At 40.3% G+C, this 24,733-nt stretch overlaps 1 pseudogene; it reads left to right on the top strand.

Annotated features, from left to right (window-relative positions):
- Positions 1 to 15,409: 15,409 nt before the first annotated feature.
- On the top strand, positions 15,410 to 16,406 carry LOC123944410 (annotated as a pseudogene).
- The last annotated feature ends 8,327 nt before the right edge of the window (positions 16,407 to 24,733 follow it).

Consider the following 24,733-nt stretch of genomic DNA (forward strand, 5'->3'; position numbering starts at 1 on the left):
TGGGGTTCCTAAGACCTGGCACCATAAGGCCTGCAGAATCTTATCTGAAATGATAAGAGACAAATACAGGAAAATGAAATGTTTACCTCTTTCTCTGTCTAAAGAAATTATGCATACTTGCTACTTAATATTTCTATTTTGTAAAAAAATATATTAAAAAAATAAAGTCCAACTCTCTGTATCTCAAAACAAAGTTGGGAATAGATGTCATCAATGCCAATTAAATAAGAGGAGGTATAATTGTCTAGAGGTAATCCATAGAATCTGGATATAAAGGAGTCTTTTGTTTGGTCCATTCTTTCTGTTACAGATTTCAACTGCTCAACTTTTAAGCCAAGAGAAATCTTTTCAGCCCAAGCTTGAAAAAATGGGAGTTAGTTGGTTATTACCTATTGAGCAAAAAAAAAAAAAAAAGAGGGGGGACTTTTGGGGTGACTGGGTGGTTCAGTCAGGTAAGCATCCAACTCTTGATTTCAGCTCAGGTCATGGTCTCAGAGTCTTGGGATCAAGCCCCGCATCAGGCTCCATGCTCAGGGGAATCTGTTTAAGATTCTCTCTCCCTCTCTCTGCCCCTCTCCTCACCGATCGCCTGCTCACACATACTCTCAGAAAAAACAAGGGACCTTTATTTTTATTGTGAAAATTTTCTTTTGATTGATTTCTGTTCTTATGGTTTTGAATGTTGTATTTTCTGCCTTAGACATATGAACCAATTTGGAGAAAAGGGATATTTGCATAACCTCAAAGTATCCTCCAAAATATTTATTAATCACTGTGGTGGTGTTAATATATATCCACAAATTCTTTACTCTTCATTCCAGGAAGTAGAGGTTTTGGGGGGTTTCTTTTTAAGATTTTATTTATTTGATAGAGAGAGAGCAAAAGCAGGGTGAGGAGCAGAGGAAGAGGGAGAAGCATGCTACCTGCTGAGCCCACTGCAGGGCTCCATCCCAGGACCCTGAGATAATGACCTGAGCTAAAGGCAAATGTTTAACCAACTGAGTCACCCAGGTGCCCCAGGAAGTAGATTTTAATTCTCCTCTCCTTGAGTGTGGGCTGGACTTAGTGACTTTCATCAACTGATCAGAGTATGGAAAGGGAAAGTTGTAATTTTACAGGGGAGAAACCTGGCAGACAACACCTTAAATAAATGATCAAGGTAGCATCACTAATGGTAATATGTCATACTAATAGTATCTACCTCTCACTTGATGTGATAAGGATATCTTCACTTCTATGTTCTTCTCCAAAATCCACAATCCAGTCTAATCATGAGAAAATATCAGATAAACCCAAACTGAGGAACATTCTATTAAAAAACTTAAGTGGTACTTCTCAAATGGGCCAACATCGTGGAAAAAAAAAAAAGAAAGACTGAGAAACTGTCACAGACTGAAACTGACAGGACAACTACATACAAATGGTATCCTAGACTGTGTGCTGGATAGGAAAAGAACATTAGTGGAAAAATAAGTAATATGAGAATAAAGTCTATAATTTAGTTACTAGTATTGCATCAATGTTAATTTTTTAGTTTTGATAAGTGTACCATGATTATATAAGATGTTGTAAATATCAACAGAAACTGAGTGAAGTGTACTCAGGAACTCCCTATTTTTGCAACTCTTTTTTTAAACCCAAAATTATTTTTAAATAACAAGATTTTTTTTTTTTTTTTTTTCAGAAGAACTGATTTTTTCAATTTTTTTTTTTTTAAGAGAAGGTTGGGGAGCGCCTGGGTGGCTCAGTTGGTTGGGCGTCTGCCTTCAGCTCCGGTCATGATCCCAGGGTCCTGGAATCAGGCTCCTTGCTCAGCAGAGAGTCTGCTTCTTCCTCTCCCTCTGCCCCTCCCCCTGCTCTAGCTGTCTCTCTCTCTCTCTCTAGAAAATAAATAAAATCTTTAAAAAGAAGAAGAGGAAGAGGAGGAGAAAAGGGAGACAGAGAGAGAATTTTTTTTTTTTTTAGATTTTATTTATTTATTTGACAGAGAGAGATCACAAGTAGGCAGAGAGAGACGGAGAAGCAGGCTCCCTGCAGAGTAGAGAGCCCGATGCGGGGCTTGATCCCAGAACCCTGAGATCATGACCTGAGCCGAAGGCAGAGGCTTAACCCACTGAGCCACCCAGGTGCCCCAGAGAGAGAGACTCTTAATCAGGCTCCACACCCAGTGTGGAACCAGACACATGGGTCAATCTCACAACCCCGAGATTATGACCTGAGCCGAAATCAAGAGTCAGAGCCTTAACCAACTAAGCCACCCAGGTGCCCCATAAAGAACCAATTTATTAAATAAGGTCTAGGTAAGAGAAGGGATCCCTAATATATTGTTTATGGAGAGGTATTTCAAGGAACACAATTATATTCATGGTTTATCCCAATTTATGACCTGCGTGTTAATTACTTAGCAGTGCTTGGCTACACATAAGTCCATCTGTGTCTTTCCCTGTGTAGCATTATAAATATGTAGTCTCTACACTCATTCTAGAGGCACTGATTTTCTCTTTCAAAGATCTATATACTCCAAGCTCCAGAAGATGCATTGGAGAAAGGCTCACATTCCAAGACAGGTTAATTTCCAAGATCCAGCTCCTTAGTAATTTGGGAAAAGATTATTAACTGTAGTTGGGACCCATTCTGCTCTGAAGTTCCTGCCTGCTACAGTCATAATTTCACCTGCATCTTCTAAGAATCCTTTTAAATCAAAAACTAATGATGTACTATGCAGTGGCTAACTGAACATAATTTAAAAAAAAAAAAGAAGAAGAAAAAGATGAAGGAAAGTAAAAAAAAAAAAAAAATTTAAGTGGTATGAGACCTTACAATTATATCACTCCTATCTATATCATTATTAAAAGGTATCATTCTATACAATACTAACAGGCCTACTCTATCAGGTAGGTGCTTTTCTATCAGGAAAAGGTGCTCTGACTATTTCCCAGAGCTATTCATACATAAGGGCTATGACATAACACCTACTTTGTCATTCTGTTTTCACTTAGTGAGTATGTATTGAATGTCTGGTCATTCACTGTCCTAGGTACTAGAGAAAACAAAATAAAAGAGATAGTACCTGATACAAGTACTTCAGCAAATGTTTGGAAATAGCTGGTAAAGGTGAATCTGCATATGTATTCTACCCAGATGTCCTGCTTCCAGTGACATACACACACACACACACATCTCCTAATGTCAGTCTTACATCTGTGCCAAAAAACACGGGCAAAAATCTTCACAGGAGGCTTGTTCATAATTGCAAAACCTACAAACAAGTCATCAACAACAGAGTCAGTAAATAAAATAGAATGTACTTGTAAAATGGAGTTTATATAACCATGAAAAAAATGAATCATGACAACACATAATTCAATAAATCTCATAAACATAATAATGAAAAAAAACAAGTCATAAATGGTTACAATAGAACAATTCCATTTATATAAAGTTCAAAAACAGACCCAATTAAATAATATGTCGCCCAGGAATAGACATAAACACACGCACACACACACAAAACCTTTCTTAGGTGGTATTTTTTTTAAAACTACAAAGAAAAACAAGTTAATGACTAACAAGAAATTCAGAATAATCATCCTATAGGGAATGGAAGAAGCAGATGAGACCAGAGAGGGAAACAAAGAGGTTTTCTGGGGGTTGTCAAAGTCCTATATCCAAGACCTGGGTAAGCTATATGTAAGTATTTGATTTTGTAGTGGTTATTCTTTAAAGTACACATATATACTTAACACATTCTTGTATGTATACTACAGTTCATAAAAATATGTTTAAAAGGTATTCTGTTAGAACCTATGTACAATATAGTATTACCAATGCTTTAACATTTTTACACAAAGTCGGAAGGACGAAAAAGTCAACTCTGCCTGAGCAGTCAGGTAGGACTTCAAGAAGAAACTGACCTTTGAGCTGAGAACAGTTATCTAGACAGAGCTTGCGGAAAGAATTCACCAAAAAAGGGGTGCCTGGGTGGCTCTGTTGGTTAGGCCTCTGCTTTCGGCTCAGGTCCTGGTCTTGGGGTCCTGGATCAAGCCCTGCATCAGGCTGTCTGCTCAGTGGGGATCCTGCTTCCCCACCCCTCCTCTGCCTGCCCCTCTGCCTATTTATGATCTCTGTCTGTCAAATAAATAAATAAAATCTTTTTAAAAAATAAAATTTAAAAAAAAAAAGAGTTCACCAAAAAAGGCCCATGCTCCATTTGGGAAAATAAAGTAGCATTCCAGCTGCTTTTGAGAGACCAACGGATGTAGCTAGAACAGTAGGCAAAGGAGGATCAATAAAAATATTTTACTCCTTGTTAGAAGAGTTTGGACTCAATTCTGAGAAGCAATGAAGTTTATGCATCATAGCACTGCTCTGCTTATTCTAGGAGTTTAGGACAGGACTGACAGTCCCAAGTGAGATTGGAGAAGGACAGAAGACAGGAGACTCCATAAAGGTAAGGAAGGTGGAAACAAGGGAGAGAGAGAGTCTGGAGAGATTTGAGGTACAACCAATGATATTTAGCGAATTGTTAGATGTGAGGTGCGGAAGAGGGAGGGGATCTAAGAATCTGGCTTAGAATCTGGTTTAGAATCTGGTTTAGATCTGGAATTAAGAGGGAAGAAATTCATAAGGAAGAGCAGGGGTACTGGTGGGGAGGGGTTAGAGAGAAGGAAAATTCATGGAGAAAACACTGGCTGATCTGTTTCTTTATGTACAGCGAGGAAGAGACAGAATTTCATATCAATATGGAGTTCTTAGATTATCTCTGGTTTCAGGTGTCTATGTCATCTTTGTTCACCTGGGTCAACCAGAGAGTGGGGTAGCAAATCATAAAGGGATGGCATATATCTCATCAACACCAAAAGAGAAGTGGGTCTCCCACTGGGTACTAACAATGTGTTTTTTTTCCATAAAGTTGTAAAATTATATGGACCAAATTATGGTCCTGATTTCATGTGCACTTAATAAATGCAAAAATGTAAATAATTCTCTAGGCCTTGGAATGAGTAAATCCTTCAGTTAAGCTTTGATGGGCAATATCAACTTACTGTTTGCAATGAAACTGTTATCCATTCACTCAACTCCATCCTCCAAAAAACTGCTCTGTGAAAACTTAAAGCATCTCATCCCTATTGCAAGGACTCTGAATGGCTGCCCAAACCCCTGGGTTCTTTTTTTGGTGGGAGAATGGATGGAAAAAAAGAATGGCTGCACCACTGGCTGCTGCAGAGTTACTGGAAGGTCAAAAGGGATAAAGCAAGCAGGTGCTGAAATGGTATGTAAGGCTCAAAGATACAGAGACCATTCCCCCGACTGTCATCAGGACAACACAACTGGAATCAGACCTACTTTCATTTCATTCCCTTATATTTACTTTAACATTTTAGCTATATAAATAGTTTTGGGTGTAGAAAACATATCAAGATCTTGGTAAACATTTGCATACATTCTAAACACTGGCAACTGATAAATAGAACCATGAGAATGAGCAGCTATAGTGAGTGTACTGAAGTAAAATTATTTTCCCTGAGCACCATATGTTTCAATTTATCCAAAATGCATTCCCAAAGCAGAGTGCAGGAAGACTGAGGAACTTGGAGGGAGGAAGGGAAATTTTTTTTTTTTTTTTAGATTTCATTTATTTATTTGACAGACAGATCACAAGTAGGCAGAGAGGCAGATGGCGGGGTGGGGGTGGGGGGGGAAGCAGGCTCCCCGCTGAGCAGGGAGCCCGATGTGGGGCTCGATTCCAGGACCCTGGGATCATGACCTGAGCTGAAGGCAGAAACTTTAACCCACTGAGCCACCCAGGCATCCCAGGAAGAGAAATTCTAATAATGAAGTTCTTGAGTGCTTTAAACACTTTCTTACACATACTTGTACACATAATCATTTCCTCACACTGTTGGAATACAAGGGCACCTACAAGGTGTAATTATTTTTAACATGGCATTTCCCACACACACACCCCCAGTAGTCTATTTCAAAACATTTACTGCTTTGCAAATTGTAACAGCGCTATGCCCTCCATTGTTTTTATCAGTTTGGTTTTGGTTTGAAATCTTCAATGCTCTACAGTACAGATGTACCATGAGGCAACATTCCAACAGTTCCCTTCTAGGAGGTAGGGAAAGTGTGAAACAAGCAACAGAGAATAAACCAAATAAATCTGACCCACTGCCTAGGTATATATGGCGGGGGGGGAGTCATCCCTCAACATAGTACTGCTCTTACAAAAGCATTAAGTTATGCCTTTTAATCATCACATCAAACCTCTGTTATTGTATTATTCCTGTTTTACAGATCAAGAACTAAGCTCAAAGGTGGTTAAGTCAAAAACATGGCCAACATCACACAGCAAGTAAGAAGGATGACTCAAACTCAGATAGTCCATGGGCATGGCAGCCATAAATACCAGGTTTCACACCCTAGAAGATAGAGTTTCACACCCATGGGGAACAGGGAAAAGTGCAGAGAAGTAAATCAGGACAGTGGGGGCAGAGGAGAATTACAGTGTACAAGGAAATATTTTTATTTAATCTAAACAATGGGTAGCAATGCAAAGAACACTGGGAGTTGGAGGATTAATTCAGAGGAAGTCTTCCAAGCCAGCAATAGCAACTTAAAGGGCCAGATTCTCCTGATAATAGGGCATCCAAGAAGCCATTTGTTCACAGAACTAAATAGCACATGGGGACAGACCAGAGTCAACTAGCTTCTTGACTCAATACTGAAGCTTCAGAGCTCAAAGATATCAATAAACAGAATCAATAAACTTTCTAAAATTTGCTTTCTTCAGGATAAGTAGTAGAATGCTCAATCAGGATTTTGAAGATTGGTTCAAATTCCTGTTCAAGTGTCACTGACTGTGTGTTTTTAAGCCAAATAGCTAAGTGTCTCTGAGACGCAAATGTGGCAGAAGAAAAACATTTTTTTAAAAGCATCAGACTTCAGAAAACTGGTCCAAATCACTCAGCCACAGCTGAGCCTTTTTAATGGGATCATAAAGCCTACCTCATGGAGCTGCTAGCAATGGTGTAACAGGTGCAAAGGCACCAGGGTAAGTACAAAGGCTACATAAAATGATAGCACATGCCTCCACCAGAAAAGTGGGGGAGGGGAGGAGTCTTTCAAAATCCCTTCTTGGTCATTCTAGTTGAGACCCTTTGGTGAGGATCCTTTGATTGCTCCCATGGAGTATCTACTAGGTGACAACCCAGGACGAGTTTCATGGGTGTTCAATCTGTGCAGCCATACAGGGATCTGCACTGAGAAGGGATTAATGGGATTCACAATTAAAGAGAATTGGGATTAACATCCTGCTGTCCCTGTCTTCAAATTCTTAGCTTTTGAACAAAGAGTCCTACATTTTCATTCTGCACTGAATCCTACAAATTATATCACAGTTCTGGGGCATGGCACTGGGCCTGGCATCCAGGACACAGCAATAAAACAGATCAGCACCCTGAAGAAGCTCCAAGCAAGTATATTACTTTAGAAGCAAATCCTCCAAAACAAAACAAAAAACACTTAGGATATTAACTTGCATATTTTATTCCTCACCCCAACCTTAGATTGATTAGCTAATTAACTAGTCTAAAAGTATAGCAGTTATTTATCCTCAAGACAGGCCCTGTCTTGCTTGCAGATGAAACACACACCTACCCCTATAAACTCACCTGACCACCCTCTTCTGGGTGAGAAGATATCTTCCTTGGGTTCTTACAGTTTCTTGAAGCACATCTACCCAGCTAAACCATGGATAACTGAGTGGTTCTTGAAGTGGTTCTTGAAGTGTGTCCCTAGCCCAGCAGTATCAGCATCACCTGGGAGCTTGTTAGAGGTGCAAATTCTCAAGCCCCACTCCAGATCTAGTGAATCAGAAACTCAGGGTGGCACCCAGAAATCGGGTTTTAACAAGTTCTTCAGGTGCTTCTGATGTACGGGCTAAAGTTTGGGAATGACTGTCTTGGATAATCAAATAGAATCACCTTGAAATCTGTTTGATATCTTTTGTTTTATTTTGTTTTGGCAAGGGAAAGTCTGTTAGGAAATTGATGGGGTTGGGCTCTCCCAGCATCCACTTCTCTACCACAATCAACAGCAATTCCCAAAGATCTGTATCTCTTTGTATGTTTCCTACAAAATTCAATTTAATTCACACACTTTGTTTTTGCCTGTTCATTCAAGACACAATGCAACCTAGAGTCCCTTGTGAACAAACATTCCATTTGCACATGTCAAGTATCTGATTCATTTAGACTTATCCCAATTGCTTAATGTCTACAACAGAAGCCTCCATGATATTCTTCACCTAAACAGCTGAGTTAATGCCCTTAGACTAAGGGGGCCTGGTGTTTGGGTGAGCTCCCAAGAGCCTGACAGCCACAAAGAGAAGCTTGTTGAATGCACACATAAAAAGAGAAGAGATAGGAGGCAGAAACTCTGATCTTTATGACCTTCTGATTATTCTATCAGTTAGTTAAAGCATAAATCCATCCACCAACCTAACAAAATACTATTTTATTTCCTTTTACTCCATATTTTATCTTTTATGGCCAATAAAACATAAAAACCTTACAAAGGTTATGTTCTCGTCAATTTTTTGCAGTAAATGACAATAAATTAAGTGGAGGTTACTGCAGGAGCAGCATAGGCGTCAGCTTGAAACTTTCTGGAAAAACAGTCCTCCCCTCCTACCAGTGGCATTCACAGCTGCTAGTCAAAGACTTCATTAAAATTAAAGCCCAATTTTAATGGTATTGCCATTCTATTTCTCTAAGTAGTCTGCCTTTTCTCTTGTTTCTTGAAAATCTGCTATGGGGATAACAAAACAGCAGATAAAAAGGAATGTAAAAACATGAAAACTTAAATATTTGTCAGGTATGAGATAGAAGAGCTACATTCTGCTGAATCACTTCGAGTCCAATGTCCTGTATTTCTCACTGTGATGAAGTTTCCCAAACCTCCATAACACTAAATAAAGTTCCCAGATATATAAACTCAAATTTCTTTTTTATTTACATAAAAGTCATTCAACCAATATTCGTCATAAGTTCCATTACATGAGTTAGTATTAAGCACTTACAACACCACCTGAACCACAGTAAGGGCTCAACAAGTATTCACTATTATTCTTGTTCATTCATACGCCATAACATGGTATTATATGCTAGGCACATACAATGACAAGCAAAACAGATGTTGCTCTCCTGCTCCCATGAAGCTCACAGGCTAGTGGCAGAGACAAATCAATCAGATAATCACACAAATAAATATGTTACAAACTGTTATAATTAAGATACATTCCATTTGGGGTGGGGTACTAAGAAAAGCCCAGGGTAATTCTATATCATTATATGATTTTGAAACCTCTTGGATATATAATTTGGATCAAATCATGACCCTTCTCCAGATGTTTTTCAAGATCCTTCTGTATTACTATGCAAATTCCAAATGCAAAGCAGCCAAAAAGATTTCTAAACAAATATTTGTATTTCATTACTGTACTACTCAATTCCAGAAATGTTTCCCCAATTTTACAGATAAGAACCTATTTTTTAATACTGTTACAACATTTCCAAATACAGAAACTGGAATATCTCAAGAAACAAGTCACATACATTTAACAAATCTTCCATGAATTTTCTCAGGACTTCATGAACTAAAATTAATTCATAATTAAATTATAAGCCAAATTAAACCTAGGTTTACCTTTTTTTTTTTTTTAAGAGAGAGAGAGAGAGCACAGGCAGAGGCAGAAGCAGGCTCCCTGCTGAGCAAGGAGCCCGATGCGGGACTCGATGCCAGGACGCTGGGATCATGACCTGAGCCGAAGGCAGCCGCTTAACCAACTGAGCCATCCAGGTGTCCCAAAGCTAGGTTTACCTTTAAGTATGCAAACTACCTTCTTGAACTTTGACTGTTTCTAACTAACATGAATTACTTTATTAAAAATAGTTTTTATTCTCCTTTTTAGCTATAAAATAGGCTTTCTGGTGACTTCACTGAGAACCAAGAGCAAGAAAGAAAATACATAACTACAGAATGTAGAAACCCATTCTCAAATAGAATCTGTTTATGGAGAGAACTGGGGAAATTCAAGAAGTCCCACAGACATGTCCACAGGCAGGGTCACAATGAAGTGTGTTAGACCAGGAGAAAATCCCATTCCTCCAGCTTCTTTAAAACACAGAAGGAAGTGGGCTCTGGGTTCAGGGTCCCATGGGTGTATTTCAGCTCTCTCTGTGTCTGAACGTGGGGCAAGTTGTTCAACCTTTTTAAGTTTCAGTCTCTTTTCTGTGGAATGAGTACCTCCCTCATAAGGAAGCATAGGATTAGATCAAAGAATGTTTGCAAATATTTCTTAGCATAATGCTGAAACAAAGTGAGCACTAGTTAGCAATAGTTCAAAACTCTCAAAACTCTGCTGCCTAATGAGATAAGACCTAGAATTCTAACTAGTATAATCAAACAAACTAGGACCTGGAAACCCAGTTTGCACTACCTGTGAACTTCGTTTGAGCACAACAGCTGCCTCCTAGGATTCCTCACTGGAGCAGAGGGTAGTTACTCCTGGACATTTCCTCTGAGCCTTTAGGGGCCTCTACAGCCTGACCACCTCACATGTTCAGCCTAGCCCATGCCACACGGAAAAATTTATTACCAGAGTAGAAACTGCAGGGGCACCTGGATGGCTCAGTGGGTTAAGCCTCTGCCTTTGGCTCAGGTCATGATCTCAGGGTCCTGGGATGGAGGCCCACATCAGGCTCTCTGCTCAGCAGGGAGCCTGCTTCCCCTTCTCTCTCTGCCTGCCTCTCTGCCTACTTGTGATCATTCTCTCTGTAAAAAAAAAAAAAAAAATCCAGAGTAGAAACTGCAGCTAAACCAACAGGTCAGGCAGAACTTTGCCCTCCGCAGCTATCATATATATATATATATACACATACATACATATACTATAATATATACATATATTATAGTATCATATAATACCTATATGCAATAGCAATCAATTCCAGTGTGCTAAGAACTTGGAGCCACTTGTGAAAAAAAAAAATCTCTAGACAGTTACCCATTCATTCATCCATTTAAAACACTTGTTAACTGCATGCTGAGTGCCAAGTTCCATGCTAGGCCCTAGACACAAGGATGTCAGAGACTCAATCTCTATCATCAAGGTGTTCAGAGTCTTGAGGAGAAAGATGTTTAACAGAAATTTTCAATATAGGGGCACCTGGGTGGCTCAGTGGGTTAAAGCCTCTGCCTTCGGCTCAGGTAATGATCCCAGGGTCCTGGGATCGAGCCCCGCATCGGGCTCTCTGCTCTGCTGAGAGCCTGCTTCCTCCTCTCTCTCTGCCTGCCTCTCTGCCTACCTGTGATCTCTTTCTGTCAAATAAATAAAATCTTTAAAAAAAATTTTTTTCAATATAATGTAGTCAGCATAGTGAAAAAGCTACACACAAGATCTTAAAACGTTTTTCCTTTTAGGATGTAGCTTGGAAAGTGAAATATCCAACTTTTTTTTTGTTTTTTTTTTTATTTTATTTTATTTTTTTTTAAGATTTTATTTATTTATTTGACAGATAGAGATCACAAGTAGGGAGAGAGGCAGGCAGAGAGAGAGAGAGGAGGAAGCAGGCTCCCTGCCAAGCAGAGAGCCCGATGCGGGGCTCGATCCCAGGACCCTGGGATCATGACCTGAGCGAAAGGCAGAGGCTTTAACCCACTGAGCCACCCAGGCACCCCTACAACATTTTTAAAAGATTTTATTTATTTGACAGAGAGAGAGAGAACACATGCGAGACTGGGGAGAGGGGCAGAAGGAGAAGGAAAGAATCTCCAGCCGATTCTGCACTGAATAGAGTCTAATGTTGGGCTCAATCTCACAACCCAAGATCATGAACTAAGCTGAAACCAAGAGTCAGATGCCTGACTGAGCCACCCAGGGACCCCAAAATATTCAACATTTATTTTATTTTACTTTGTTTAATATTCAACATTTAAAGAAAAAATACCCTTCCAAAATAACTACTATATTATCACCTTTGATTAGCTAATACATTACTTGTAAATCAAACAAACAAAACATAAAATGAAGAAAACCAAAAACATATTATGTATAATAATACCATCTGAAATAACTACTGTTAACATTTAAGCTTCATGGCCTTCTGGATTTTAAATTAATATATCTATTTCTAAACAAGTTATGAGATCATTTTATTTATTTACTTAGATTTTTTAATTTATTTATTTGACACAGAGAGAGATATCACGAGTAGGCAGAGAAGCAGGCAGAGGGAGAGGGGAAAGCAGGCTCCCCGCCGAGCAGAGAACCCAATGCGGGGCTCGATCCCAGGATCCTGAAACCATGACCTGAGCTGAAGAAAAGGTCTAACCCACTGAGCCACCCAGGCATCCCGTGAGACCATTTTATACAGAGTATGGAAACCTGAGTTTTTTTAACTTATCAACAAATATATATATAAACATATTTCTGGAGTATTAAATGCAACACTAATTTATTATTTAAGTGATTATACAGTATTTTTTAAAGATTTTATTTGAGAGAGAGCGAGAGCATGATGGGGGTAGGGGCAGGGGAGAAGCAGATTCCCTACCAAGCAGGAAGCCCAATGTGGGACTCGATCCTGGGACTCCAGGATCATGACCTGAGCAGAAGACAGTCGCTTAACCAACCGAGACACCCAGGCACCCAACTGTATAGTACTTCACTATAGGTTTTTAAATTTCCTTAATTATTCTCTACCATTAGATATTAGGCTGCTGACAATTTTTTGAGTTATCATAAACATTATGACATTCTTATTCACACTTCTTTTTAAATTAGTCCAATTATTTCTCCAGAATAATTTCCTAGAAAGTAAAATTATTGGATCAGGGACGCCTGGGTGGCTCAGTTGGTTAAGCGGCTGCCTTCGGCTCCGGTCATGATCCTAGCATCCTGGAATCGAGTCCCATATCGGGCTCCTTGCTCGGCAGGGAGCCTGCTTCTCCCTCTGCCTCTGTCTACCTCTCTGCCTACTTGTGATCTTTCTCTCTCTGTCTCTCTCTCTGACAAATAAATAAATAAAATCTTTAAAAAAATTATTTGATCAGATGGATATGCACATTTTTTAAAGACTTATTTATTTGAGAGAGGAGCATGTGAACAGTGGGGAGGGCAGAGGGAAAGGGAGAGAAATCATCAAGCAGACTCTTGGCTGAGTGCAGAGCGTGACACGGGGCTCAACTCCAGGACCCTGAGATCATGACCTTAGCCTAAATCAAGAGTTGGACACTTAACTTACTGAGCCACCCAGGTATGCACATCTTTTTAAAAAGATTTTATTTATTTGAGAGAGAGACAATGAGAGAGAGCATGAGAGGGGAGAAGGTCAGAGGGAGAAGCAGACTCCGTGGAGCTGGCAGCCTGATGCGGTACTAGATCCCGAGACTCCAGGATCATGACCTGAGCCGAAGGCAGTTGCTTAACCAACTGAGCCACCCAGAAGCCCTTGGTATGCACATTTTTAAAAGACTTTGATACCTACTACCAAACTTCCCACCAGAAAAAAGTTGTACTATTTAACACAACCATTTCCCCCAATCTTCACCCTCACTGTACAGCGTCACTTTTTTAATCTTTGCATTTTTAATGTACTCACCTCAGCTAAAAATGCTGCTTACAACAGTGTCTTTTAGAAGTCATTATGACACTTGCTGAAATTAGGCTGCTTTGAGCTGCGCAATCATTTTAGTTGGTGTTTGGGGCATCAGTGCTCTCAAACTCTACCATGCAAAGAAATTACCTGCAGATCTTGTTGAAATGCAGATTCTAATTCCGCAGGCCTAAAAGAGACTGAGATACTCATTTCTAACAAGCACCAGGTGATGACAATGCTGCTGGTCTATTAATTACACTTTGAGGAACAAGGAACATAATTCTCTTATCTCAAGGACCCTCCCAGTCTCAGAAAGATACCTGTTTCCCCAAAAGCTTCCTCCTCAAAAGTCCCCTGAAGGAGTGAAATTATTCTACCACTAACTACTTACATTGTCTTGAACAATTCGCTGAGCTTCAAAGGGCCTCAGTTTACCCATCTGAGAAATGAAAAGCCTGGAGTAGCTGGCCTTTAAGTTCCCTCCCATCTTTAATATCAAAGGAAGTTCTCCTCTGCCCACATATAACTAGATGCATCCTATATTCCTTCTCACTAGGATAATTTTTTTTTTAAAGATTTTATTTATTCGACAGACAGAGATCACAAGTAGGCAGAGAGGCAGGCAGAGATAAAGGAAGGGAAACAGGCTCCCCGCTGAGCAGAGAACCCGATGCGGGGCTCGATCCCAGGACCCCGAGATCATGACCTGAGCTGAAGGCAGAGGCTTTAACCCACTGAGCCACCCAGGCGCCCCCTCACTAGGATAATTTTGAATATCTTCTCCCTTTCATGTCAAAGGACTGTACTTAAAAGTGAAGACAAGCGAAGAAGTGATCTTCAAGCATGTGGTGACATTCATCGCTGTACACCACGGGAAAAAAAGGATCCCTCAAAAGAGGGCATTCTTCTCCAACTGACCTTTTCTTCTGGTAGTGCCTGGTCATAACCACATACAAATCTTCTCTTCCCAAAAAGAAGAGATTTAACAAGAACCTAAGGCTAATTTGCCCATTAAAGGAAGAAAGGATGGAATCAGGAAGGAGATCGACAGAAATACTGCATCTGTAAAGACCTTGCCAAAGAGCCTCCAGAAGTCAGCTCTTGAGGAGTGCCACTGTCCTGGATAACATTTCCCTCATAATGGCTACTCCCTTCTGTTGTGTTTTTTCCCTCTTGCTTTTCTGTATCCCTGAAAGATGGGCAGAAGCAGAACATGACCCTTGATGCCTGGGATGACTGAACTGGGTTATCTAATATAGGGTAAAATCTATAGACACAGTTTCTTCTTTGCCAATAATATGAAAATGCTGTGCTTCTAGTCCTATAGGAATATCAACTATGCATTATCTACCCTAACAGGAGACAGATTTTAATGCCCTCTAGTTCAATTAAGCTACTGAATAAGACCACAGAATGGGTGCTTAACTCAATTCTCTATTTCTGAAGGACTGGGCCAAAATGACTTATTTTTAGTAACCGTCCTTTTCCTCCCAGACAACTTTTCCTCCTGCTTCTTTCCATTTGGTAGCAAGAAGTTTAATGTGTTCACTAATGGGGGGGAGAGGGGGGCTCACTTTAATTTCTTTTCGCTTCCTTTAAATAACTCCATAGTTTTGTTTTTGTGTCTTTTTGACTCCTAAGTGAACTTTAAAAAAAAAAAAGATACCAGGTAGTCGACTCTCAGAAACCTATGCCGTGACACTTGCGGGACCTGCGGCTCTGTTGCTTTACCTCGGCACCTCTCCATGGCAGTTCCCGAGACCCGCCCCAACCACACTATATCAACAATCTCAACGAGAAGATCAAGAAGGAGCTGAAGAAGTCCCTCTATGCCATCTTCTCCCAGTTTGGCCAGATCCTGGATATCCTGGTTTCCCGAAGCCTGAAGATGAGGGGCCAGGCCTTTGTCATCTTCAAGGAGGTCAGCAGTGCCACCAACGCCCTGCACTCCATGCAGGGTTTCCCGTTCTACGACAAGCCCATGCGCATTCAGTATGCAAAGACTGACTCGGATATCATTGCTAAGATGAAGGGCACCTTTGTGGAGCGGGACCTCAAGCGGGATAAGAGGAAGCCCAAGAGCCAGGAGACCCCAGCAGCCAAGAATGCCGTGCAGGGTGGGGCAGCCGCCCCTGTGGTGGGGGCCGTCCAGGGGCCTGTTCCGGGTATGCCCCCCCCCCGCCCCCATGACCCAGGCGCCCTGCATCATGCACCACATGCCACCTCGGGGCATGATCCCGCCCCCAGGCCTGGCTCCCGGCCAGATCCCGCCAGGGGCCCTGCCCCCACAGCAGCTTATGCCCGGCCAGATGCCGCCTGCCCAGCCTCTTTCAGAAAATCCACCAAATCACATCTTATTCCTCACCAACTTGCCCGAAGAGACCAACGAGCTCATGCTGTCCATGCTTTTCAACCAGTTCCCTGGCTTCAAGGAGGTCCGACTGGTCCCCGGGCAGCACGACATTGCCTTTGTGGAGTTTGACAATGAGGTCCAGGCAGGGGTCGCTCAGGACGCACTGCAGGGTTTCAAGATCACCCAGAACAATGCCATGAAGATCTCCTTTGCCAAGAAGTAGCACCTTTTCCCCCTGCCTGCCCCTGCCCCCTGTTCTGGGGCCACCCCTTCCCCCCCTTGGCTCAGTCCCCTGAAGGTAAGTCCCCCTTGGGGGCCTTCTCAGAGCCGTGTGTGAGTGAGTGGTCGCCACACAGCATTGTACCCAGAGTCTGTCCCCAGACATTGCACCTGGCACTGTTAGGCCGGAATTAAAGTGGTTTTTTTGAGGTTCGGTTTTTCACACACACAAAAAAAGATACCAAACTCTTCGCTTTTCTCTTACATGAATTGTATCCTGTTCTGCTTCCCAGTGTCTCCCACAAAGTCAGGAAGCTTGTTTCTTAAATTAGGCCTGAATTAGGCATGTTGATCAACTCTAATCAAGGACATCAGCGAACTTCCCAGAACCTAAAATACGATAAACAAAAATAAATCAGCTAGCATCTTCCACTTTTAATATTTATGCTGCTGGACACTCCCCCGGACCCACTTCCATTCTGAAAGACCTGAACCCCTTGTTTTGAGCTGTTTTAAGTCTCCTGCTCTCCTCCTATTTCAAGATGGAGCCCTGGCAAGAACACATTTCTCTGAAGAGCTGCCATCCTAATACCTCCCCATCACTTTGCAGCTTGTCAGCAGGACGCAAGCAACAAAAAGATCAATAAGAAAACAAATCCCGCCTTATTAGGTCCTGTTTGATCTTAAACCCACACCATTTAAGATATCAGCTACTTAATGCTGGCTCCAGACAAGAAGAGCAGAGTTTTCTTATGAAAATAAATTAAACAAGCACACAGAAGAAAGAGAAAGTGGATGTGCAGCTACTAAAATGTATGAGAGCTTTCAATGTTGTCAGCAAGCTAAGCAAAGGGCAATGGTTTCTTTTCCTTTCCTCTTTCATCTTCTGTTCTCTACTCTCCATGCTCCCTGCAACAAGACAAGTGTCTTTCTTTTAAGAAGTATGTTTAAGGTAATACTTTTCAATTAGGGATGGCTTTATTTCTTTTGTATGTTGGGGTTTTTCCACAATTAATTGTGAAATTATAATGTATACTAAAGATGCCAAACACAAGTCCTAGGAGTTGCCTTGCTACAATCCATCAGCCACAATAATAGCAAGATGAATATCTTGTCAGGAACCTGTATGCAGCATTTCATTGATCCCACCCCTTCCCTAAAAGAGATACCATAAGGGATTACATTATTATTCAAGCTTCCTAGACTCACTCCAAATGCAAATTGCAACTACAATTGAAAGGGAAACTTACAAAAAGTAATAGGAAATAGACCTTCTACAGAACTTAAAAAAAAAAAAAAAAAACCTATTCAGACTTTAACTCTATCCTATATACTAATAAATAGACCAGGAATATTTCAGAAAATAAAGACTAATCCCATAGTAAGATCATTAATATTGCTTTAAAAATCATGAGAAATCTCTTGGACTTCTTAAGCTTTGTAATGCATTTCCATACACCAAGTCAAGAAACCTCATTAATTTAGGTGGCCTTTTTGCAGTACATCTGAGCCACACAAATATTTGGATTTTTTACCTTGGGTCAGAGTTTAAGAAAAAATTAACTTATTTTCAGAAAGGATTTATGAATGTGGAAAAATCATTTGACAGTAGCATGGTTTAGTTATCTAATTTGCAAATAAAATAGGCTACACAGAATATAAAAAGTAAAAATTCAAAGAAAAATAGAGAAAGACTTTATGTAAATGGTGAGGGATTTTTTAAAGAAAAGAATCTTATTACATCCTTAACATTTATTCCTATAACCTAGTTTCAATATTCCAATCGAATGTAAGATGGAAGAGCTTTGATTTGGGAGGGAAAAAAATCCTTTGAACATTGATCCACATGCGATTTGTGCAATTATTTTACCTAGACTGCACTCCCTATGCTCTACTGTCCAATCACTAGATTGACTGAGATGCTGTTTCCATTGAGCTGGGTTTACAATTATCCTTAAACAAGTGGAACTTCAAAGGCTGCTCAATAGGTATTTTCTGTTCTTCATTAGAACTCATAAATGTATAACCTGAACATAAACAAGTCACTCTACCTAATTAAATGGAATCTCTTCATCTCTATTAAAAATTTAGAAGTGATGCTTAAGTATAAACATGTCATCTAAAAAGGGGGGGAGGGAGAATCTCGTAATATCCGTGAATAACCATCTGAATCTCTCCTTTAGGCAAAGCCATGTTAATAATAGCACACATGCCCATAAATTTTTCTAATTATTTTATTATCAATAAAGATTGCTTAAATGTAAAGGATATTCATTATAGGCAATAATGCCCTCAAGTATTATGTGTCCACTAGGGAAATGCAGTTCAGGTACTTTAATTTACTTCAAAGACTGTCACATAGCCTTTCCCCTACTTTCTTCCTCTACTATATGTATTCTGGGAGAGGTAACACAGCACTTTTTCTGATAGTTATATCTAGATTGGAAAATGGATTTGTTTGGTTGTTGGTATTTTTTTAATCAAAAATCTAGACTCCAAATTCTTTTTTTTTTTTAAGATTTTATTTATTTATTTGACAGACAGAGATCACAAGTAGGCAGAGAAGCAGGCAGAGAGAGGAAGGGAAGCAAGCTCCCTGCCTAGCAGAGAGCCTGATGCGGGGCTCGATCCCAAGACCCTGGGATCATGACCTGAGCCAAAGGCAGAGGCTTCAACTCACTGAGCCACCCAGGCACCCCTAGACTCTAAATTCTTAGGAAGATAATCCATAAAAGATGTAGTTTGGAAATGGAAATGTTCTAAAGTGTTTTCGAATTTGTGTTGTTTGGTCTATTGTTAAAGATAGTAAAGGTTTTTAAAGTCTTTTGCCCCCTTGTTTGGAATTGAAGAAATTTTAAAGCCTCTCCAGCTAAGCAAGTAGTTAACTTACGCTCAGGGTTCACTTCCCAAGCTCTCAACACTCTTTTAAAAATCTCTTTTCATAAAGTTTAAAACAATATTTGTGACACTGAGCTTTATGTCGCAAGACTAGCCAGAAATCGTAGCATGTAAATGTTTGAGGAGGACAAGGTAGATCTTTTGAGCTGTGAGGTGTTTTGTTAGAGCGCTCTCTTGTGGTAAAATGCTGTCACTGTGATTTGTTCTACTTTTTTTTTTTTTTTTTTTTTTGAAGATTTATTTATTTATTTGACAGAGATAGGCAGAGAGGCAGGCAGAGAGAGACAGAGAAGCAGGTTCCCTGCTGAACAGAGAGCCCGACGCGGGACTCGATCCCAGGACTCTGGGATCATGACCCGAGCCAAAGGCAGAGGCTTAACCCATTGAGCCACCCAGGCGCGCCCTGTTCCACATTTTTTTAAAGGGCACTAAATTTAGCAATCCACAGCAGCATAATTTTGACGAAGATAAGATGCAATGTAGGGTTGAACTTTTAGTATCTTGTTGGATTTTGGACTCTCCTCTTCCCCCAGTGAACTTTAAAGTGCATTCATTTAAGCAAATAGGAATATATGAGAGTTCTCAAATTATGAGAACTCTTATAATATATACACACAGTTAAACACAAATGCAAAGCAATGTTCCTTAGCAACTGGTGAACAAAGTCTTCATGAAATGACACCCCTCCCAAATGTCCTTCAGTTGGCCACGGAAGGGATGGTTTCTTTCCCTAAAATCAATTCCACTGTCAGATACTGACAGCATGAGGTTGATACAGTAGCTGCAGGCTAGGTGGATAATGTCACCCATCACTGTCTGAGATGTCTTATGATGCTATGACGTCAAGTGTATGCATCTACAAGGAGAATATATCTCCAGTGCAGCAAGGGCCCAGCGGCCTCAGTTCTTGACATGAGTGAGGCTTTGCTGTGATATCTCATCATATAAGGAATACAGGAATTCAAAGAGAGGAGAACAATAATGAAGGAGTAATTATATTCAAGTATTTATGTAATTTGTTACTATGTAAAATATAAACTATTTCCACAGTTTCAGAATATCTCCTTAGAAGCTTCACTAAAAATAAGTATCTTTGTGATAAATCCCATCATTAATCAGGAAACCTGGGTTTCAATGAAATGAGACTCTCTCTTTGGTATCAAATTTCAGGCCTTGAAGAGACCCTGGGGAATACACAATTCAAAGTTGTCGTTTCACAGATTTAAAAAAAAAATCCCAGTGAGGTGTAGGGATTTTCCCAAGGTCTCATGGTAAAAAACAGTGAACTTGGAATTAGAAGGGGGTCTCTCAGCGATACGTAGCATGATCTGTCCTCCTTGGCTCCATCTTGCCAAAGAGCTTCTCAGCATCCAATTCCCTAGCTTGGCTTGGAGTCCACCATCTGACCCAGTGGTTCCTGAATTACTACTAAAACTTCTGTCCTACTACTGAGTGGTCTGTCCTGGTTCTTTTCTCATACTGATAAATAAATAACAACCATATTCTTTAAGACAAGACCAGCACCAATTGAAAATCACAACCAAATTCAAAATAATGCTGAATATAAGACATCCTCCCTAGAAATTTCTGAAATTCCCATTCCATGTGGGTTCATGTACTAGGAGTCTTTTCAAACTACTAATACAAAATGGAATTAGAGTATGTAAATGAACTGATAATGTCATTTTTTTATTATAAGTATCAATGTTAGTACCCTCCATGGGGTTATTAGGAAGGTTATTAAGAAGTACCTAATAAGGTTATCAGGAAGTACCTTTTAGTCATTTATGAAAATAAAGGTCCACAGAATGATTTAATAGAGGTAAAAGAACTAAGAAAGGTCTTTAATCAGTTGCCCTCAGCTGATACATTACATACAGATGGTTTCTATACAGACCGGTTCTCTATGGTTGATGAACTTCCAAGATCTGATGTAATTGTAGTAGGAACAGATATGCCCACAAGATGGCACTCTTCTTCATTTTTAATTCATCACAAGCAAAATAATTGTATGTCTGATTTTCACACAATCTCTAAATAAACGGGGTTGTGAAATATGTAGCTAACTTCTTATGCTATCATATTTAATGCTGTAACATACATCACAGTTATGAAAATCTGCTCCCCACTTCCCTGAGGATGAGGCATGATGGAGAGCCTATCTGGCTCTCCCCAAGACCTGGACAAGGGTCTTTTTTTTTTTATTATTTATTTATTTGACAGAGATCACAAGTAGACAGAGAGACAGGCAGAGAGAGAGGAAGGGAAGCAGGCTCCCGGCCAAGCAGAGAGCCCGATGCGGGGCTCGATCCCAGGACCCTGGGATCATGACCTGAGCCGAAGGCAGAGGCTTTAACCCACTGACCCAGGCGCCCCTAGACAAGGGTCTTGATGGTGCTCTTAAAGAATGCCAAGCTTTGGAAGAAAGGCTGTGTGTGCGCATGTGTGTGTGCACTCAACACACATGCAGGTGTACGTAGGTACTGCATAATTTATATTTTTCCCAAGAGATGTTTGTCTCAAAAGTATGTTAATTAATCCTAACCATCTTAAGAGTTTCCTATCTTCAAGGACAAAATAATGGCTCTCCAACCACTACCTCTTCCTCTACAAGTCCCAAAGGGACTTTACTATCTCTAATATACACAGACAGCAATTCTTCTCTTGTGCACTGAAATAACAAAGTCTTTGTAGCCATCTTCAGTTGGCAGCAGACAGCATTTGATTTGACAGGAAGATGGGTGAAAAGAAAACACCATATGGAGGTTACAAGAAGACTTCAGTGACTGGGCCAGTTTTCAAAGCCTGCTTCCACAGCACTGTAGTTCCCCAAACTGGACAGAAATATTTTTCTTTTTTTTTTAAGATTTTATTTATTTATTTGACAGAGATCACAAGTAGGCAGAGAGGCAGGCAGAGAGAAGGAAGCAGGCTCCCTGCCGAGCAGAGAGCCCAATGCGGGACTTGATCCCAGGACTCTGGGATCACGACCCAAGCTGAGAGCAGAGGTCTTTTTTTTGTTTGTTTTTTAATTTTTTTTAATTTATTTATTTTTTCAGCGTAACAGTATTCATTGTTTTTGCACAACACCCAGTGCTCCATGCAATATGTGCCCTCCCTATTACCCACCACCTGTTCCCCCAACCTCCCACCCCCGACCCTTCAAAACCCTCAGGTTGTTTTTCAGAGTCCATAGTCTCTTATGGTTCGCCTCCCCTTCTAATTTTTTTTTTGTTTGGTTTGGTTTTTTTTGTTTGTTTATTTACAGCATAACAGTGTTCATTGTTTTGGCATCACACCCAGTGCTCCATGCAGTACATGCCCTCCCTATTACCCACCACCTGGTTCCTCAACCTCCCACACCCCCCCCCCCCTGCCCCTTCAAAACCCTCTGGTTGTTTTTCAGAGTCCATAGTCTCTCATGGTTCATCTCCCCTTCCAGTTTCCCTCAACTCCCTCTCCTCTCCATCTCCCCATGTCCTCCATGTTATTTGTTATGCTCCACAAATAAGTGAGACCATATGATACTTGACTCTCTCTGCTTGACTTATTTCGCTCAGCATAATTTCTTCCAGTCCCGTCCATGTTGCTACAAAAGTTGGGTATTCATCCTTTCTGATGGAGGCAGAATACTCCATTGGGTATATGGACCACATCTTCCTTATCCATTCATCCGTTGAAGGACATCTTGGTTCTTTCCACAGTTTGGCGACCGTGGCCATTGCTGCAATAAACATTGGGGTACAGATGGCCCTTCTTTTCACTACATCTGTATCTTGGGGGTAAATACCCAGCAGTGCAATTGCAGGGTCATAGGGAAGCTCTATTCTTAATTTCTTCAGGAATCTCCACACTGTTCTCCAAAGTGGCTGCACTAACTTGCATTCCCACCAACAGTGTAAGAGGGTTCCCCTTTCTCCACATCCTCTCCAACACACGTTGTTTCCTGTCTTGCTAATTTTGGCCATTCTAACTGGTGTCAGGTGGTATCTCAATGTGGTTTTAATTTGAATCTCCCTGATGGCTAGTGATGATGAATATTTTTTCATGTGTCTGATAGCCATTTGTATGTCTTCGTTGGAGAAGTGTCTGTTCATATCTTCTGCCCATTTTTTGATATGATTATCTGTTTTGTGTGTGTTGAGTTTGAGAAATTCTTTATAGGTCTTTCTTTATAGGTCTTGGATATCAACCTTTTGTCTGTACTGTCATTTGCAAATATCTTCTCCCATTCCGTGGGTTGCCTTTTTGTTTTGGTGACTGTTTCCTTTGCTGTGCAGAAGCTTTTGATCTTGATGAAGTCCCAAAAGTTCATTTTTGCTTTTGTTTCCTTGGCCTTTGGAGACATATCTTGAAAGAAGTTGCTGTGGCTGATATCGAAGAGGTTACTGCCTATGTTCTCCTCTAGGATTCTGATAGATTCCTGTCTCACGTTGAGGTCTTTTATCCATTTCAAGTTTATCTTTGTGTATGGTGTAAGAGAATGGTCGAGTTTCATTCTTCTACATATCGCTGTCCAGTTTTCCCAGCACCATTTATTGAAGAGACTTTTTTCCATTGAATATTTTTTCCTGTTTTGTCGAAGATTATTTGACCATAGAGTTGAGGGTCCATATCTGGGCTCTCCACTCTGTTCCACTGGTCTATGTGTCTGTTTTTATGCCAGTACCACGCTGTCTTGGTGATCACAGCTTTGTAGTAAAGCTTGAAATTGGGTAACGTGATGCCGCCAGTTTTGTTTTTGTTTTTCAACATTTCCTTAGCAATTCGGGGTCTCTTCTGATTCCATACAAATTTTAGGATTATTTGCTCCAGCTCCTTGAAAAATACTGGTGGAATTTTGATCGGAATGGCATTAAAAGTATAGATTGCTCTAGGCAGTATAGACATTTTAACAATGTTATTTCTTCCAATCCAAGAGCATGGAACAGTCTTCCATCTTTTTGTGTCCTCTTCAATTTCTTTCATGAGTGTTCTGTAGTTCCTCGAGTACAGGTCCTTTACCTCTTTGGTTAGGTTTATTCCCAGGTATCTTATGGTTCTTGGTGCTATAGTAAATGGAATCGATTCTCTAATTTCCCTTTCTGTATTTTCATTGTTAGTGTATAAGAAAGCCACTGATTTCTGTACATTGACTTTGTATCCTGCCACGTTACTGAATTGCTGTATGAGTTCTAGTAGTTTGGGGGTGGAGTCTTTGGGGTTTTCCATATAAAGAATTATGTCATCTGCGAAGAGAGAGAGTTTGACTTCTTCCTTGCCAATTTGGATACCTTTTATTTCTCTGTGTTGTCTGATTGCCGTTACTAGAACTTCTAATACTATGTTGAACAAGAGTGGTGAGAGTGGGCATCCTTGTTGAAGGCAGAGGTCTTAACCCACTAAGCCACCCAGGCGCCCCCAGAAATATTTTTCTAAGAAAAAAAAAAATGTTGGCTTTCCAACAAATGATGCTAGAACTGAATGTCCATATTAAAAAAAAAAGATGACCTTGGAACATTACACCCTGAACAAAAATTAACTTAGAATGGATCATGGGCCTAAATGTGAAATGGAAAAAATATAAAAACTTCTTGAAGAAAACATAAGAGAAAATCTA

Source organism: Meles meles, chromosome 6 (assembly GCF_922984935.1).
Source record: "Meles meles chromosome 6, mMelMel3.1 paternal haplotype, whole genome shotgun sequence".
NCBI lineage: Eukaryota > Metazoa > Chordata > Mammalia > Carnivora > Mustelidae > Meles > Meles meles.